Source organism: Oncorhynchus gorbuscha, linkage group LG13 (genome assembly GCF_021184085.1).
Source record: "Oncorhynchus gorbuscha isolate QuinsamMale2020 ecotype Even-year linkage group LG13, OgorEven_v1.0, whole genome shotgun sequence".
NCBI classification, from domain to species: domain Eukaryota; kingdom Metazoa; phylum Chordata; class Actinopteri; order Salmoniformes; family Salmonidae; genus Oncorhynchus; species Oncorhynchus gorbuscha.
In genome coordinates, this window is record NC_060185.1 from 83798729 (window position 1) to 83816596 (window position 17868).

General features: G+C 41.9%; 2 protein-coding genes across 4 annotated transcripts in view; one reads left to right on the top strand and one right to left on the bottom strand.

The window, feature by feature from the left end:
• macrod1 (mono-ADP ribosylhydrolase 1) overlaps positions 1-17868 on the bottom strand; it is a 119445-nt gene that overhangs the window by 65494 nt on the left and 36083 nt on the right. The window lies entirely within an intron of this gene.
• The window catches only part of LOC123993617 (leucine-rich repeat transmembrane protein FLRT1-like), a 29003-nt gene continuing 12769 nt past the window's right edge, over positions 1635-17868 (top strand). For both annotated transcript variants that reach the window (XM_046295960.1, XM_046295961.1), the window contains exon 1: positions 1635-1849. The gene's annotated coding sequence lies outside the window, so the exon portion shown is untranslated. The remainder of the gene's footprint in view (positions 1850-17868) is intronic.

Below are 17868 nucleotides of genomic sequence, written 5' to 3' on the forward strand. Positions count from 1 at the left end.
TGATCTAGTGGACTCACTAAACAGAGAACAACCCTGGTCATCCCTCCTGCCTCTGATCTAGTGGACTCACTAAACAGAGAACAACCCTGGTCATCCCTCCTGCCTCTGATCTAGTGGACTCACTAAACAGAGAACAACCCTGGTCATCCCTCCTGCCTCTGATCTAGTGGACTCACTAAACAGAGAACAACCCTGGTCATCCCTCCTGCCTCTGATCTAGTGGACTCACTAAACAGAGAACAACCCTGGTCATCCCTCCTGCCTCTGATCTGGTGGACTCACTAAACAGAGAACAACCCTGGTCATCCCTCCTGCCTCTGATCTGGTGGACTCACTAAACAGAGAACAACCCTGGTCATCCCTCCTGCCTCTGATCTGGTGGACTCACTAAACAGAGAACAACCCTGGTCATCCCTCCTGCCTCTGATCTAGTGGACTCACTAAACAGAGAACAACCCTGGTCATCCCTCCTGCCTCTGATCTAGTGGACTCACTAAACAGAGAACAACCCTGGTCATCCCTCCTGCCTCTGATCTAGTGGACTCACTAAACAGAGAACAACCCTGGTCATCCCTCCTGCCTCTGATCTAGTGGACTCACTAAACAGAGAACAACCCTGGTCATCCCTCCTGCCTCTGATCTAGTGGACTCACTAAACAGAGAACATCCCTGGTCATCCCTCCTGCCTCTGATCTAGTGGACTCACTAAACAGAGAACAACCCTGATCATCCCTCCTGCCTCTGATCTGGTGGACTCACTAAACAGAGAACAACCCTGGTCATCCCTCCTGCCTCTGATCTAGTGGACTCACTAAACAGAGAACAACCCTGGTCATCCCTCCTGCCTCTGATCTAGTGGACTCACTAAACACTAATACTTTGTTTGTAAATGATGTCTTGGTGTTGCAGTCTGCTCCTGGCTATCTGGAAATAAAATTAAAATAAATAAATTGTGCCCTCTGGTTTGCTTTATATATAAGGAATTTAAAATGATTTATACTTTTGATACTTAAGTATATTTTAGAAATTACATTTACTTTTGACACTTAAGTATATGTAAAACCAAATACTTTTACTCAAGTAGGATTTTACTGGATGACTTCCACTTTTACTTTCATTTTCTATTAAGGTATCTTTACTTTTACTCAAGTATGAAAATGTATGACTTTTTCCACCACTGCACAAAGCCAACAGGTGTGGGTCAAACTGAATGATTAACTGAATGAATTAAAAGGACAATATAAAAAGAGCTGCTTGTGTTGCACATGGTGGACTTGAAATACTTTCTGGTTTTCATGGCAATGCGAGTGTGACTGAACCACAACGACCTGCTGAACAGACAGAAGACCGTGAGCTTCACGCGCGGGGATCACAGCCTGGGCGCCCTTTACCAAACGGATAAAAAAAGAGACAATGACATTATATAGCCTATAGGCTATAGATCCATAAGGCTGTATGGAAAAGTTAGTTAAAATGCGTAACCATAGACACACTAAAGCAAATGTTAAGCAGATGTGACACCTATTTTAACATTAGTTCAGGGTGAAGTTATAGGCTACAGTGCACTTCTATTGTTAGGCACAGACTCCGAGCTCCCAAACAAAGCGATGCAGGGAGCTAGGGAAACGGAGCGCAACGCTTATTTAATAGGTTAGTGACTCTTTCCCTCACACACACACACAGAGAGAGAGAGCGACACACTGGGATGGAGATGTAACAGCCGTGCGAAGGCGGTTTCCACAGCGATGAAGCATTTTGGAGGCAGTTTTTAACCGCTGTACATAGAAGAGAGAGAAAACGATCGACTCGACAAGCCTGAGATCGGCGAGGGAAGACTAGAATAAAAAAGGTAGTATCATTCTATATGCTAAAGTACATAAAAACAGCCTCAAATGAGACTTTACATGGTTCATTTTAGGATACATTATATCTGAATACAACAGGTTTATAAGAGGGGGAATAGGACAGAAAGGGCACTCTTACACGCTTAGTATTTGTGTGGTGCATATTGTTTCGTATTGTTTGGATAAACAATTAATCCTGTGTCACTCTGGATGTGTGTGTATATACTACTCAGGCAAAGCACAAAGGACTACAGGTCAGCATAGGATTTAAAGTTTTTTATGTGTGTTTTCACACCCACACTTAGTTGTTTACACAAACGCAACATATTGTGCAGCACAGCATCTCAAGCACAATAACCAGGAAAATATGACAATCAGAAGTAATTTAAGCATACAAACACAACAGGGTTTAGAGTGCATAGAGATCAGTTGTCTTACAGTTTCACTGGGCATGAATTAAAAACAACAATATGCGTTAGTCATGCACACACACACACACACACACACACACACACACACACACACACACACACACACACACACACACACACACACACACACACACACACACACACACACACACACACACACACACACACACACACACACACACACACACAGGATTATTACAGAGCAAACAGGGCCATATTGAGATTAGAAGGAAATTCTCAGTGCCGAAATGTTACAGAACATCAGATTAAAGACAGGGAGAGAGATGGAGAGAGAAACACTGCACATTGGCAACATGATGAGGAGAGAATGCCCAGAAAATACAACAAAGACAATTGTAAAACCAAGTTCCAGTCCCAGCACTTGAGTAATTTAGGCTCTACTAGTCCAATCATTTCAGAGAACTGTGATTTCAACTTCAATTCAGTTACAGAATTCAGTCAAAATCAAACAATTCAAAATACACAACATCGTCATGGTTAGACCATGCAATATTATTTTACCTAACTGGTCTGGTATCATTTTACACAATATTGGCTGATGTTGCTTTTGTTTTTATACATCGTTAATACGAAACCTTTGTGTAGGGGTCTATTTAAAACCAAGGCCCCAACCTCTAGGAGACATTCTGGAGATGGCATAGATTACATTCTAAATTAAGATATTAGAGGGATGCATTACAGTGAGGGGAAATTCATGGTCCATCTGAGTACACACACACACACATTACATAATAGTGGATTATGGCATTAAAGAGCAGTGTTTTGCAGCCCTAGTTATTGGCGCAGGACTACAATATCACAATACACCAGACCCAAACTGCTGCAGTAGGAGTCACAGAGTGAAGTTCAGGGACTGAATTCATTTCTACAGAATATAGACTGTAACCTTTACTCCCTCACTATATCCACTCTGAATGTTTATGTGTGTCTCTCTGATGAGGTGTGTATGTGTGTGGGCCTTGGGAGGGGTGTGTGAGGTGTGCGTATTGTTAAATATTTGGGCCTCTGGAGTGAGTCGTGTGTGTGTGGTGGCGTGTGTGTGCGGTGGCGTGTGTGTGCGGTGGCATGTGTGTGTGGTGGCGTGTGTGTATGAGCAGTGGTGTCCAGCACTTAAATTGCCTGTTTATTCTCAGGGTCTGCATCATTCAGAGATAGCGAGGAAAGAGAGAGAGTGAGAGAAAGACATGAAGAGAGAAATTATTGGAGCTGCATCAAATAGGCTGCATTTATACAGTAGACTGTGATCATGCTTGCTACGTGTTTGACAGGGAGATGAAGCTGTGTGTGTATACAGTGTGTGTGTATACAGTGTGTGTGTATACAGTGTGTGTGTATACAGTGTGTTTGTATACCGTGTGTGTGTATACAGTGTGTGTGTATACAGTGTGTTTGTATACAGTGTGTGTGTATACAGTGTGTGTGTATACAGTGTGTGTATACAGTGTGTGTGTATACAGTGTGTGTGTATACAGTGAGTACTTTGTGTACGCATACAGTATGGGGATGAGAATCTGACTGGGATAATTATTCCCTACTCAGTTTAAAAGGAGCCTTCAGCTTGGAATACGCAACCGATTTATGCAAAACATATTCACTGTGTTTGTGTCGGTCTGTGTGAGTGTGTGTCGGTCTGTGTGAGTGTGTGTCGGTCTGTGTGAGTGTGTGTCGGTCTGTGTGACTGTGTGTCGGTCTGTGTGAGTGTGTGTCGGTCTGTGTGACTGTGTGCGAGTGTTAGGTGTGTGAACGTTTAAATGTTAAAACTAAGTTGGGATTCTTAACGTTAGGAAAATTCCCTAACAATGTTATCCCCACATAATTAAAATCACAGTGCAGTTGCCACAAAACAGTTGTCCGTGTTCTAGCCTAACTAGACGATAGGCTATAACAGCCTGGGGAAAGTTGTGTATTTTAAATCAAACCAGAGAGGAAGATGCAAAGCTTAGGCTACTTGGGTGAATTTGTGAGGCATGCAAGACAAGAGATGGTAAGATGCAGATTAGCAAGACATATGAGCACGGTTCTGGCTGCCCCTCACTCTCCCTCGCTAATGATGCCAGTGTGTGTTCAGTCTTCGGTCTGTAGAATATCCTAGTTTATTCATGGGACTGATGTCATGTATCTTTGGGCCAGTCTTGAGCCCGGGGTGCTCTTTGTTGCAGAGTGGGTAGGCGTGTTTTTGTCTCGTATTTTGAAATTACAGTAGGCTACCGTAGCCTGTATCAATGACCCTTTTCTGTAGCTCAGTTGGTAGAGCATGGCGCTTGTAACGCCAGGGTAGTGGGTTCGATCCCCGGGACCACCCATACGTAGAATGTATGCACACATGACTGTAAGTCGCTTTGGATAAAAGCGTCTGCTAAATGGCATATATTATTATTATTATTATATAATAATGTGTCACCTCGTCTGTTAGGGTAGGCTACACTACGGCCGTTTACATGTCTAAAGTAATGCTGCTTCTGAAGCAGGACTAATTTCCATCACTATGCGACCAAAACTGTCAAGCAAATAATCTTGAGCTGCTCCGCTCCACTCAGCCTGCTGGCTGCACGCTGACCACTCTCTCCTAAAAAGGTACTTTAAAGTTCTTTAAATACTGTGATTTTGAAGACATTTAGTAGAAATAAAGTACATCTAGCTATCCTACCATAAAAACAGCATTAACAACAAAGCAGCACATCAATCAGCGACCTTTATTGTTGTCAGGGAAACAATAGAACATTATAAGTCGGAGCAGAATTCTACTGTCTGAAAAGATACAAGGTGCATTCGTAAATTCGCTCTGGTTATTGAATTTCAGAGCACTCTCGTCTGAGTGTGCCAGAGTGCAGAATAACTGATGAATTTACGAACACTCAACACCCGTTGAATATGGCCGGTGTCGGTAAACGTCGGCAAAAAAGCGTAATTAAATTGTTGCCAGCAGCACATTTACAGTCAACAACGCTCTGGATAACATCAAAATAGCCTAACCAGCTCTGCTAGGGAGAGTAAAATGGTCAGAGTGAGGTGTTCTCTCATTTGCGTCTGGAAGTAGCTAGCAAGCTAGCCAACGTTAGCCAGTTAGCTTGAGTGCTTGACTGCCATTGTGAGGACAGAACGTTCAGATCAACCCTACTTCTCGACCAGAGCATCCAGTGTGGCTCTGAACTCTCCGAGAGCGAAACGCTCTGTATTTACAAATGGACAATCTGACAATGCTATGAACTCTGAGCGCACTCTGGCACGGCAGATTGAATTTACAAACACACCCACAGACTCTTGATGCGGCACTCTTTTAATTGTCTGAAAAGTTATCAATTGTTGCTATTGTTCGGAAGTCCAGAAAGGACATATTAACAAAATAAATCCTTCATTATGTCGAGATCACAACTTATTTATCAAGATAAGTGTCGTTGTCGAGTGTTGTTGTTTTGTAGGAGTGTGGACGTATTGATGACAAATTGACAGTATGGCTGAGGCAGCAGAGCCCACGGTGGATCAGCGCATACGTTTTTATTAATTGCTACACTAAGGGATGGTACATGTCCTGCTAACATTTCATGTTTTGGAGCTCTATCAGTTTTTAGGTTAGAAAGCTAAAAGTTCCTTGTTCCTTGCATGCCATTGGCTGTGGACTTGGGGGCGGCATTCAGCCTGGGAGACAGTGCTGCCTGTCAGGCATTGTTCAAGGCTTAAATGCCCCACGAGAGCGATTTTGATCAACGCAGCCACAGGGCTCATTGATGAGGTTGTTACCGCGCATCTGTACAAATGAATGGGTAATACCTGGTACTTCTGATTATCTTGTGATCTGGACAAATGAATGGGTAATACCTGGTACTTCTGATTATCTTGTGATCTGGACAAATGAATGGGTAATACCTGGTACTTCTGATTATCTTGTGATCTGGACAAATGAATGGGTAATACCTGGTACTTCTGATTATCTTGTGATCTGTACAAATGAATGGGTAATACCTGGTACTTCTGATTATCTTGTGATCTGGACAAATGAATGGGTAATACCTGGTACTTCTGATTATCTTGTGATCTGGACAAATGAATGGGTAATACCTGGTACTTCTGATTATCTTGTGATCTGGACAAAACAACTCTTGTTATGTAGTGATCATGAGATAAATCATTTGTGATCTGGACATAAGGGAATAATTGTTTTATTCATATGTCCTCTCTGGACTTCTGTACTATTGAAATGTGACTGTAGCTGCGTTCTGTCTGTAAAGGGTGGCGCTAGACAGAACTTCATAGGACCATTATTCTACATTGTGAATTGAGTGGAATTGTATTATTATTTTTTGTTATCATTTTAACGGAAAAAACTTTATTTATTTATTTATCGTTGTTTAAATGTTAAGCAAAATTATCCATTTGTTACGTCTCTAGCGTGTGTACAGTAATGTGCACATTTTTTTGTGTGTGCTGTGTTGCCATTGCGTGTGAACAAAACTCTATGAGAGCTTAAGTTAACAAACAGTGTAGTTAGTGTTCGTTTACATGATATTTCATTGATGCAACAACGGTAGTTCCTTCAAAATAATTCAACACTCCTAACAATTCCATTACTACCAGGTACCAACATAATACAAAATGGTGCTTGTTGTAAGGAATCCCAAATAAACCAAACTGTACAGGTAACTGCCCAAATAAAAGAAACACCAACATAAAGTGTCTTAATAGGGCTTTGGGCACCATGAGCCAGAACAGCTTCAATGGACCACGAGCCAGAACAGCTTCAATGGACCACGAGCCAGAACAGCTTCAATGCACCGCGGCACAGATTCTACGTGTCTGGGATGCGACACCATTCTTCCACAAGAAATTCCATCATTTGGTGTTGTTGCCCCAGAATCTCCCATAAGTGTTCAATTGGGTTTCGATAAATGATGTATATAAACTCTGGGTTGCTGATGCTATGTACTGGCCAACGAGAGGCTTTGAAGCCACCGGTCGGCATATTGGCACTCCTCTGAAAAGCAGTCCACCATAGGAACGAATGGAATTCTACAGTGTTTAATTTAAATGGACAAAATACATGTATTTAAGTATTTTGTTGTTGTAGTGGAGACAGTAACATTAATAATTTTGAAAAATATTACTTTAAATAAAATGTTTTGATATACTTTTTTATATGTATATGCTCACATAATAGAATAAGAAGGTACACATTAAGGCCCTTTAGAATCTAAGCCCTGTCTAACCCCGGGGAGGCGATTCTACTAAGCTATATGGAATTGTTTTAAGAAGGTCATACCAAGGATCATTTAGTCATTTGATTCATAATTTTAAGACCCCTTGAAGTATAAAAAAAAGATATAAAACAATGATTGGATGAAAAAATATTTTTGGTATTAGCCCATACAAACACATTGAATAACAGATTCACTACATGGAACAACAGGTAGTCCTTACTGCTATTAGCCCATACAAACACATTGAATAACAGATTCACTACATGGAACAACAGGTAGTCCTTACTGCTATTAGCCCATACAAACACATTGAATAACAGATTCACTACATGGAACAACAGGTAGTCCTTACTGCTATTAGCCCATACAAACACATTGAATAACAGATTCACTACATGGAACAACAGGTAGTCCTTACTGCTATTAGCCCATACAAACACATTGAATAACAGATTCACTACATGGAATAACAGGTAGTCCTTACTGCTATTAGCCCATACAAACACATTGAATAACAGATTCACTACATGGAACAACAGGTAGTACTTACTGCTATTAGCCCATACAAACACATTGAATAACAGATTCACTACATGGAACAACAGGTAGTCCTTACTGCTATTAGCCCATACAAACACATTGAATAACAGATTCACTACATGGAACAACAGGTAGTCCTTACTGCTATTAGCCCATACAAACACATTGAATAACAGATTCACTACATGGAATAACAGATAGTCCTTACTGCTATTAGCCCATACAAACACATTGAATAACAGATTCACTACATGGAACAACAGGTAGTCCTTACTGCTAGTAGCCCATACAAACACATTGAATAACAGATTCACTACATGGAATAACAGATAGTCCTTACTGCTATTAGCCCATACAAACACATTGAATAACAGATTCACTACATGGAATAACAGGTAGTCCTTACTGCTAGTAGCCCATACAAACACATTGAATAACAGATTCACTACATGGAACAACAGGTAGTCCTTACTGCTAGTAGCCCATACAAACACATTGAATAACAGATTCACTACATGGAATAACAGGTAGTCCTTACTGCTAAGCCCATACAAACACATTGAATAACAGATTCACTACATGGAACAGCAGGTAGTCCTTACTGCTATTAGCCCATACAAACACATTGAATAACAGATTCACTACATGGAATAACAGGTAGTCCTTACTGCTATTAGCCCATACAAACACATTGAATAACAGATTCACTACATGGAACAACAGGTAGTCCTTACTGCTATAGCCCATACAAACACATTGAATAACAGATTCACTACATGGAATAACAGGTAGTCCTTACTGCTAGTAGCCCATACAAACACATTGAACACATTGAATAACAGATTCACTACATGGAACAACAGGTAGTCCTTACTGCTAGTAGCCCATACAAACACATTGAATAACAGATTCACTACATGGAATAACAGGTAGTCCTTACTGCTAGTAGCCCATACAAACACATTGAATAACAGATTCACTACATGGAACAACAGGTAGTCCTTACTGCTAGTAGCCCATACAAACACATTGAATAACAGATTCACTACATGGAACAACAGGTAGTCCTTACTGCTAGTAGCCCATACAAACACATTGAATAACAGATTCACTACATGGAACAACAGGTAGTCCTTACTGCTATTAGCCCATACAAACACATTGAATAACAGATTCACTACATGGAACAACAGGTAGTCCTTACTGCTATTAGCCCATACAAACACATTGAATAACAGATTCACTACATGGAACAACAGGTAGTCCTTACTGCTATTAGCCCATACAAACACATTGAATAACAGATTCACTACATGGAACAACAGGTAGTCCTTACTGCTAGTAGCCCATACATACACGTTGAATAACAGATTCACTACATGGAACAACAGGTAGTCCTTACTGCTATTAGCCCATACAAACACATTGAATAACAGATTCACTACATGGAACAACAGGTAGTCCTTACTGCTATTAGCCCATACAAACACATTGAATAACAGATTCACTACATGGAACAACAGGTAGTCCTTACTGCTATTAGCCCATACAAACACATTGAATAACAGATTCACTACATGGAACAACAGGTAGTCCTTAATAGCCCATACAAACACATTGAATAACAGATTCACTACATGGAACAACAGGTAGTCCTTACTGCTATTAGCCCATACAAACAAATTGAATAACAGATTCACTACATGGAACAACAGGTAGTCCTTACTGCTATTATCCCATACAAACACATTGAATAACAGATTCACTACATGGAACAACAGGTAGTCCTTACTGCTAGTAGCCCATACATACACGTTGAATAACAGATTCACTACATGGAACAACAGGTAGTCCTTACTGCTAGTAGCCCATACAAACACATTGAATAACAGATTCACTACATGGAACAACAGGTAGTCCTTACTGCTATTAGCCCATACAAACAAATTGAATAACAGATTCACTACATGGAACAACAGGTAGTCCTTACTGCTATTAGCCCATACAAACACATTGAATAACAGATTCACTACATGGAACAACAGGTAGTCCTTACTGCTATTAGCCCATACAAACACATTGAATAACAGATAGTCCTTACTGCTATTAGCCCATACAAACACATTGAATAACAGATTCACTACATGGAACAACAGGTAGTCCTTACTGCTATTAGCCCATACAAACACATTGAATAACAGATAGTCATTGAATTGAATAACAGATTCACTACATGGAACAACAGGTAGTCCTTACTGCTAGTAGCCCATACAAACACATTGAATAACAGATAGTCCTTACTGCTATTAGCCCATACAAACACATTGAATAACAGATAGTCCTTACTGCTATTAGCCCATACAAACACATTGAATAACAGATTCACTACATGGAACAACAGGTAGTCCTTACTGCTATTAGCCCATACAAACACATTGAATAACAGATTCACTACATGGAACAACAGGTAGTCCTTACTGCTAGTAGCCCATACAAACACATTGAATAACAGATTCACTACATGGAACAACAGGTAGTCCTGCTAGTAGCCCATACAAACACATTGAATAACAGATTCACTACATGGAACAACAGATAGTCCTTACTGCTATTAGCCCATACAAACACATTGAATAACAGATTCACTACATGGAACAACAGATAAACATCTGAAGTAAGTTTGTTCTGAAGTGTCTGTCTTATATCTGAGAAATGCAGTGCATTCGGAAAGTATTCAGACCCCTTCACTTTTTCCACATTGATAAATTACAGCCTTTTTCTAAACTTCATTAAATAAAAATGTTCCCTCATCAGTCTACACACAATACCACATAATGACAAAACGAAAACAGATATTTGTAAAAACAATACGTAAGTATTCAGACCCTTTGCAATGAGACTAGAAATTGAACTCAGGTGCATCCTGTTTCCATTGATCATCCTTGAGATGTTTCTACAACTTGATTGGAGTCCACCTCTGGTATATTCACAAATTCAGCACTCCACCAATCAGGCTTTTATGGTAGAGTGGCAAGACGGAAGCCACTCCTCAGTAAAAAGAACATGACAGCCCACTTGGAGTTTGCCAAAAGACACTTAAAGGACTCAGACCAGGAGAAACAAGACTCTCTGGTATGATGAAATCAAGACTGAACTCTTTGGCCTGAATGACAAGTGTCACGTCTCATGTATTTTCTGCACTACACAATGATATGGGCAGCGACCATGGAACACTTCTACAACATACAGAGGTGCACTGGTTATCAAGGGGCCAAGGTTCAACACATTGTTTTGAATTGAGAGACGAGCTTAAAGTTTTCTTTACTGACCATAATAGTCACTTGTCTGACTGCTTGCATGATGACGAGTTTCTCACACGACTGGCCTCTCTGGGTGATGTTTTTTTCTCGCCTGAATGATCTGAATCTAGGATTACAGGGACTCTCTGCAACTATATTCAATGTGCGAGACAAGATTGAGGCTATGATTAAGAAGTTGGAGCTCTTCTCTGTCTGCATTAACACACAGGTCTTTCCATCATTGTATGATTTTTTGTGTGCAGATGATCTCAAGCTTACGGACAATGTCAAATGTGATATAGCGAAGCACCTGAGTAAGCTGGGTGCGCAATTACGCAGGTACTTTCCTGAAATAGATGACAAACAACTGGATTCGTTATCCCTTTCATGCCCTTGCAACAAGCAGTTCTGTGAAAATTGAATTTAATCCGAAGCCTCTGACAGATTTCTGGATAGGGCTGCGCTCAGAGTTTCCTGCCTTAGTAAATCGCGCTGTTAAGACACTGATGCCCTTTGCAACCAGGTACCTATGTGAGAGTGGATTCTCGGCCCTCACTAGCATGAAATCTAAATACAGGCACAGACTGTGTGTGCAAAATGATTTAAGACAAACTCTCCAATACAACCCAACATTGCAGAGTTATGTGCATCCTTTCAAGCTCACCCTTCTCAATAACCTGTGGTGAGTTATTCACATTTCATGAACAAATAAGGTTTTATATGTAAGATGGCTAAATAAAGAGCAAACTTATTGATCATTATTATATTATAGTTTGTGCCCTGGTCCTATAAGAGGTCTTTGTCACTTCCCACGAGCCAGGTTGTGACAAAAACTCACACTCATTCTTATGTTTAATATATGTATTGTATAGTGTGTGTGTGTGGCAGGCTTACAATGATGGCACAAAACTACATTTGAGAGTCCGCTGACCCTGCTAGAGGGGGTACGCAGCTGGAGGTTGAATGTTTGAAGGGGTACGCGGCTATAAATAGTTTGGGAACCACTAATCTATACAGTATAAAAAAATATTGGTTGAGATCTGGTGACTGAGAAGGTCATGGCATATGGCTTACATAGTTTTCATGCTCTTCAAACCATTCAGTGACCACTCGTGCCCTGTGGATGGGGGATAGTTATCCTATGGGGGCATAGCCATGGCAGACAAAATAATGGCCTGCTCAGCATTTTATACATGACCCTAAGCATGATGGGATGTTAATTGCTTAATTAACTAAAGAACCACACCTGTGTGGAAGCACCTGCTTTCAATATAAAGTCAAAGGTTTGGACACACTAATTCAAGGGTTTTTCTTTATTTTACTATTTTCTACATTGTAGAAAAATAGTGAAGACATCAAAACTATGAAATAACATATAAGGAATCTGCAGTAAACAAAAGTGTTAAGAAATCAAAATATATTTTATATATTTTAGATTCTTCAAAGGAGCCACCCTTTGCCTTGATTACAGCTTTGCACACTTGGCATTCTGTCAACCAGCTATATGAGGTAGTCACCTGGAATGCTTTTCAATTAACAGGTGTGCCTTGTTAAAAGCTAATTGTGGAATTTCTTTCCTTCTTAATATGTTTGAGTCAATCAGTTGTGTGTGTCTCTCTGTGTGTGTCTGTCTCTCAGTGTGTGTGTATGTGTGTGTATCTCGGTGTGTGTGTGTGTGTGTACGTCTGTGTGTCTGTTTGTGTGTCTCTGTGTGTGTATGTGTATATGTGTGCGTGTGTCTGTGTGTGCGCGTGTGTCTGTGTGTGCGTGTGTGTGCGTGTGTGTATGTGTGTGCGCGTGTGTCTGTGTGTGCGTGTGTGTATATGTGTGCGCGTGTGTCTGTGTGTGTGCGTGTGTCTGTGTGTGTGTGTGTGTGTGTGTGTGTGTGTGTGTGTGTGTGTGTGTGCGTGCGTGCGTGCGTGTGTGTGTGTGTGTGTGTGTGTGTGTGTGTCTCTGTCTCTCTCTGTCTCTCTCTGTGTGTGTGTGTGTGTGTGTGTGTGTGTGTGTGTGTGTGTGTGTGTGTGTGTGTGTGTGTGTGTGTGTGTGTGTGTGTGTGTGTGTGTGTGTGTGTGTGTGTGTGTGTGTGTGTGTCTCTGTGTGTGTGTGTCTCTCTGTGTGTGTGTGTGTGTGTGTGTGTCTGTGTCTCTGTGTGTCTCTGTCTCTCTGTGTGTGTGTGTGTGTGTGTGTGTGTGTGTGTGTGTGTGTGTGTGTGTGTGTGTGTGTGTGTGTGTGTGTGTGTGTGTGTGTGTGTGTGTGTGTGTGTGTGTGTGTGTGTGTGTGTGTGTGTGTGTGTGTGTGTGTGTGTGTGTGTGTGTGTGTGTGTGTCTCTGTGTGTCTCTGTCTCTCTCTGTCTGTGTGTGTGTGTGTGCTTGTGGGTCTCTCTCGGTGTGTCTCTGTGTGTGTCTCTCTGTGTGTGCGTGTCTTGCTGCGTGTGCGTGTCTCTCTGCGTGTGCGTGTCTCTCTGCGTGTGCGTGTCTCTCTGCGTGTGCGTGTCTCTCTGCGTGTGCGTGTCTCTCTGCGTGTGCGTGTCTCTCTGCGTGTGCGTCTGTCTCTCTGCGTGTGCGTCTGTCTCTCTGCGTGTGCCTGTCTCTCTGCGTGTGCGTGTCTCTCTGCGTGTGCGTGTCTCTCTGCGTGTGCGTCTGTCTCTCTGCGTGTGCGTCTGTCTCTCTGCGTGTGCGTCTGTCTCTGTGTGTGTCTGTCTCTGTGTGTGTCTGTCTCTGTGTGTGTCTGTCTCTGTGTGCGTGTCTCTCTCTGTGCGTGTGTAGCTCTGTGTGCGTGTATAGCTCTGTGTGCACGTGTCTCTCTCTGTGTGTGTCTCTGTGTCTCTGTGTGTGTGTGTGTGTCTCTCTCTCTGTGTGTGTGTCTGTCTATGCGTGTCTGTCTCTCTGTGTGTGTGTGTGTGTGTGTGCGTGTGCGTGTGCGCGTGCGTGTGTGTGGGGTGTGTGTGTGGGTGTGCGTGTGTATGTGTCTGTCTATCTCTCTCATATTTAAGAGGAGAGGTCTAGGGAGGAAGGGAGTAACACAGCATTAGTACAGAAAACCACTTAAATGACCCAAAGCCCTGATGGCATCAGTGGAGAGGGAGGGGCTGGTCCATTTATAGCCAAGTGGTTCAGTCTAAAATAATATAACAAATTACATTTTTTTTTGTTTTTTTATGTGCAGAATGATGTTTACCCAAATGAGTGACAGAACAGAGATCTCTAGGCAGGGAGATGGCGAGATGAAGGAATGGAGAGGGAGGAGAAGAAGAGAACAGATGCTAGGAAGACAGGGATGAGGGAGGGTAGTGAAGGTACAGCTCCTTACTGATGGCTGGCTGGCATCAATGGAGAAGTAGAGGAACAGGAAGGGAAGTGGTTCTCTACTTTTTACAGGGGCTGAACTGCTTTACAGAGTAAAAGAGGTTTGCATATGGTGATATCATTATCATTGAGTAAATGACTGCTGTTAAGAGTGTATATTCATGGGTGAGGGGTGAGTGAGTGAGTGAGTGAGTGAGTGAGTGAGTGAGTGAGTGAGTGAGTGAGTGAGTGAGTGAGTGAGTGAGTGAGTGAGTGAGTGAGTGAGTGAGTGAGTGAGTGAGTGAGTGAGTGAGTGAGTGAGAGAGAGAGAGAGAGAGAGAGAGAGAGAGAGAGTGAGAGAGAGAGTGAGTGAGAGAGAGTGAGAGAAAGGGAAAGCGGGTCAGAGAGGGAGGAAAGGTGATAAGAAAATACAGTATGGTGTCTTCTCCTCTCCTCCTATCCTCCCTCCATCTTTTGTCTTGTTTAGCCCTGCTCCCTCCCTCATCACTCTCTGTCAGGCTGCCTGCATTTCCCCCAGCCTCTCTCTCTCTCTTTCACACTAAAATGGCTGCTGTGTGTCACTGTTTTAAAAAGCTAGTCACATCCCTCTCTCTCGCTTTTACACCCTCTTATTCTCTCTCTCCTGGTTTTCCCCTTCCCTTTCTCTTTTCATCAATCCGTCTCTCGCTCCTCCCTCCCTCCCTCTCTGTATGGATGGACAGCCTTGGCTGATCTCGCCGGTGTCATGGCCTCTGCAGTCAGTCAGGCCTCAGTGTGTGTAATGTCATGAAGTCAGGTCAGAGCAGTCAGTGAAACACAGTAAGGAATATGAACTTTTAAATATGAATTCTGTATTACATCTCCAGATATTGTGCAGTTGTGACACTCATACGTGGAGTGGTAGAGTAGCATATCAAACCATGCTCTGTGGTGTTATACTCCTCATGTGCATATCAAACCATGCTCTGTGGTATTATACTCCCCATCTATATCAAACCATGCTCTGTGGTGTTATACTCCCCATCTATATCAAACCATGCTCTGTGGTGTTATACTCCCCATCTATATCAAACCATGCTCTGTGGTGTTATACTCCTCATGTGCATATCAAACCATGCTCTGTGGTGTTATACTCCTCATGTGCATATCAAACCATGCTCTGTGGTATTATACTCCCCATCTATATCAAACCATGCTCTGTGGTGTTATACTCCCCATCTATATCAAACCATGCTCTGTGGTGTTATACTCCTCATGTGCATATCAAACCATGCTCTGTGGTATTATACTCCCCATCTATATCAAACCATGCTCTGTGGTGTTATACTCCCCATCTATATCAAACCATGCTCTGTGGTGTTATACTCCCCATCTATATCAAACCATGCTCTGTGGTGTTATACTCCCCATCTATATCAAACCATGCTCTGTGGTGTTATACTCCCCATCTATATCAAACCATGCTCTGTGGTGTTATACTCCCCATCTATATCAAACCATGCTCTGTGGTGTTATACTCCCCAATTATATCAAACCATGCTCTGTGGTGTTATACTCCCCATCTATATCAAACCATGCTCTGTGGTGTTATACTCCCCATCTATATCAAACCATGCTCTGTGGTGTTATACTCCCCATCTATATCAAACCATGCTCTGTGGTGTTATACTCCCCATCTATATCAAACCATGCTCTGTGGTGTTATACTCCCCATCTATATCAAACCATGCTCTGTGGTGTTATACTCCCCAATTATATCAAACCATGCTCTGTGGTGTTATACTCCCCATCTATATCAAACCATGCTCTGTGGTGTTATACTCCCCATCTATATGAAACCATGCTCTGTGGTGTTATACTCCTCATGTGCATATCAAACCATGCTCTGTGGTATTATACTCCCCATCTATATCAAACCATGCTCTGTGGTGTTATACTCCCCATCTATATCAAACCATGCTCTGTGGTGTTATACTCCCCATCTGCATATCAAACCATGCTCTGTGGTATTATACTCCCCATCTATATCAAACCATGCTCTGTGGTATTATACTCCCCATCTATATCAAACCATGCTCTGTGGTGTTATACTCCCCATCTATATCAAACCATGCTCTGTGGTGTTATACTCCCCATCTATATCAAACCATGCTCTGTGGTGTTATACTCCCCATCTATATCAAACCATGCTCTGTGGTGTTATACTCCCCATCTATATCAAACCATGCTCTGTGGTGTTATACTCCCCATCTATATCAAACCATGCTCTGTGGTGTTATACTCCCCATCTATATCAAACCATGCTCTGTGGTGTTATATCTATATCAAACCATGCTGTGGTGTTATACAAAAACCATGCTCTGTGGTGTTATACTCCCATCTATATCAAACCATGCTCTGTGGTGTTATACTCCCCATCTATATCAAACCATGCTCTGTGGTGTTATACTCCCCATCTATATCAAACCATGCTCTGTGGTGTTATACTCCCCATCTATATCAAACCATGCTCTGTGGTATTATACTCCCCATCTATATCAAACCATGCTCTGTGGTGTTATACTCCCCATCTATATCAAACCATGCTCTGTGGTGTTATACTCCCCATCTATATCAAACCATGCTCTGTGGTGTTATACTCCCCAATATATATCAAACCATGCTATCAAACCATGCTGTGGTGTTATACTCCCCATCTATATCAATCCATGCTCTGTGATGTTATACTCCCCATCTATATCAAACCATGCTCTGTGCTCCCCATCTATATCAAACCATGGTATTATACTCCCCATCTATATCAAACCATGCTCTGTGCTATTATACTCCCCATCTATATCAAACCATGCTCTGTGGTGTTATACTCCCCATCTGCATATCAAACCATGCTCTGTGGTATTATACTCCCCATCTATATCAAACCATGCTCTGTGGTATTATACTCCCCATCTATATCAAACCATGCTCTGTGGTGTTAACTCCCCATCTATATCAATACCATGCTCTGTGATGTTATACTCCCCATCTTATCAAACCATGCTCTGTGGTATTATACTCCCCATCTATATCAAACCATGCTCTGTGGTATTATACTCCCCATCTATATCAAACCATGCTCTGTGTGTTACACTACATCTATACAATCCATGCTCTGTGGTCCTATATCAAACCATGCTCTGTGGTATTATACTCCCCATCTATATCAAACCATGCTCTGTGCTATTATACTCCCCATGCTCTGTGGTGTTATACTCCCC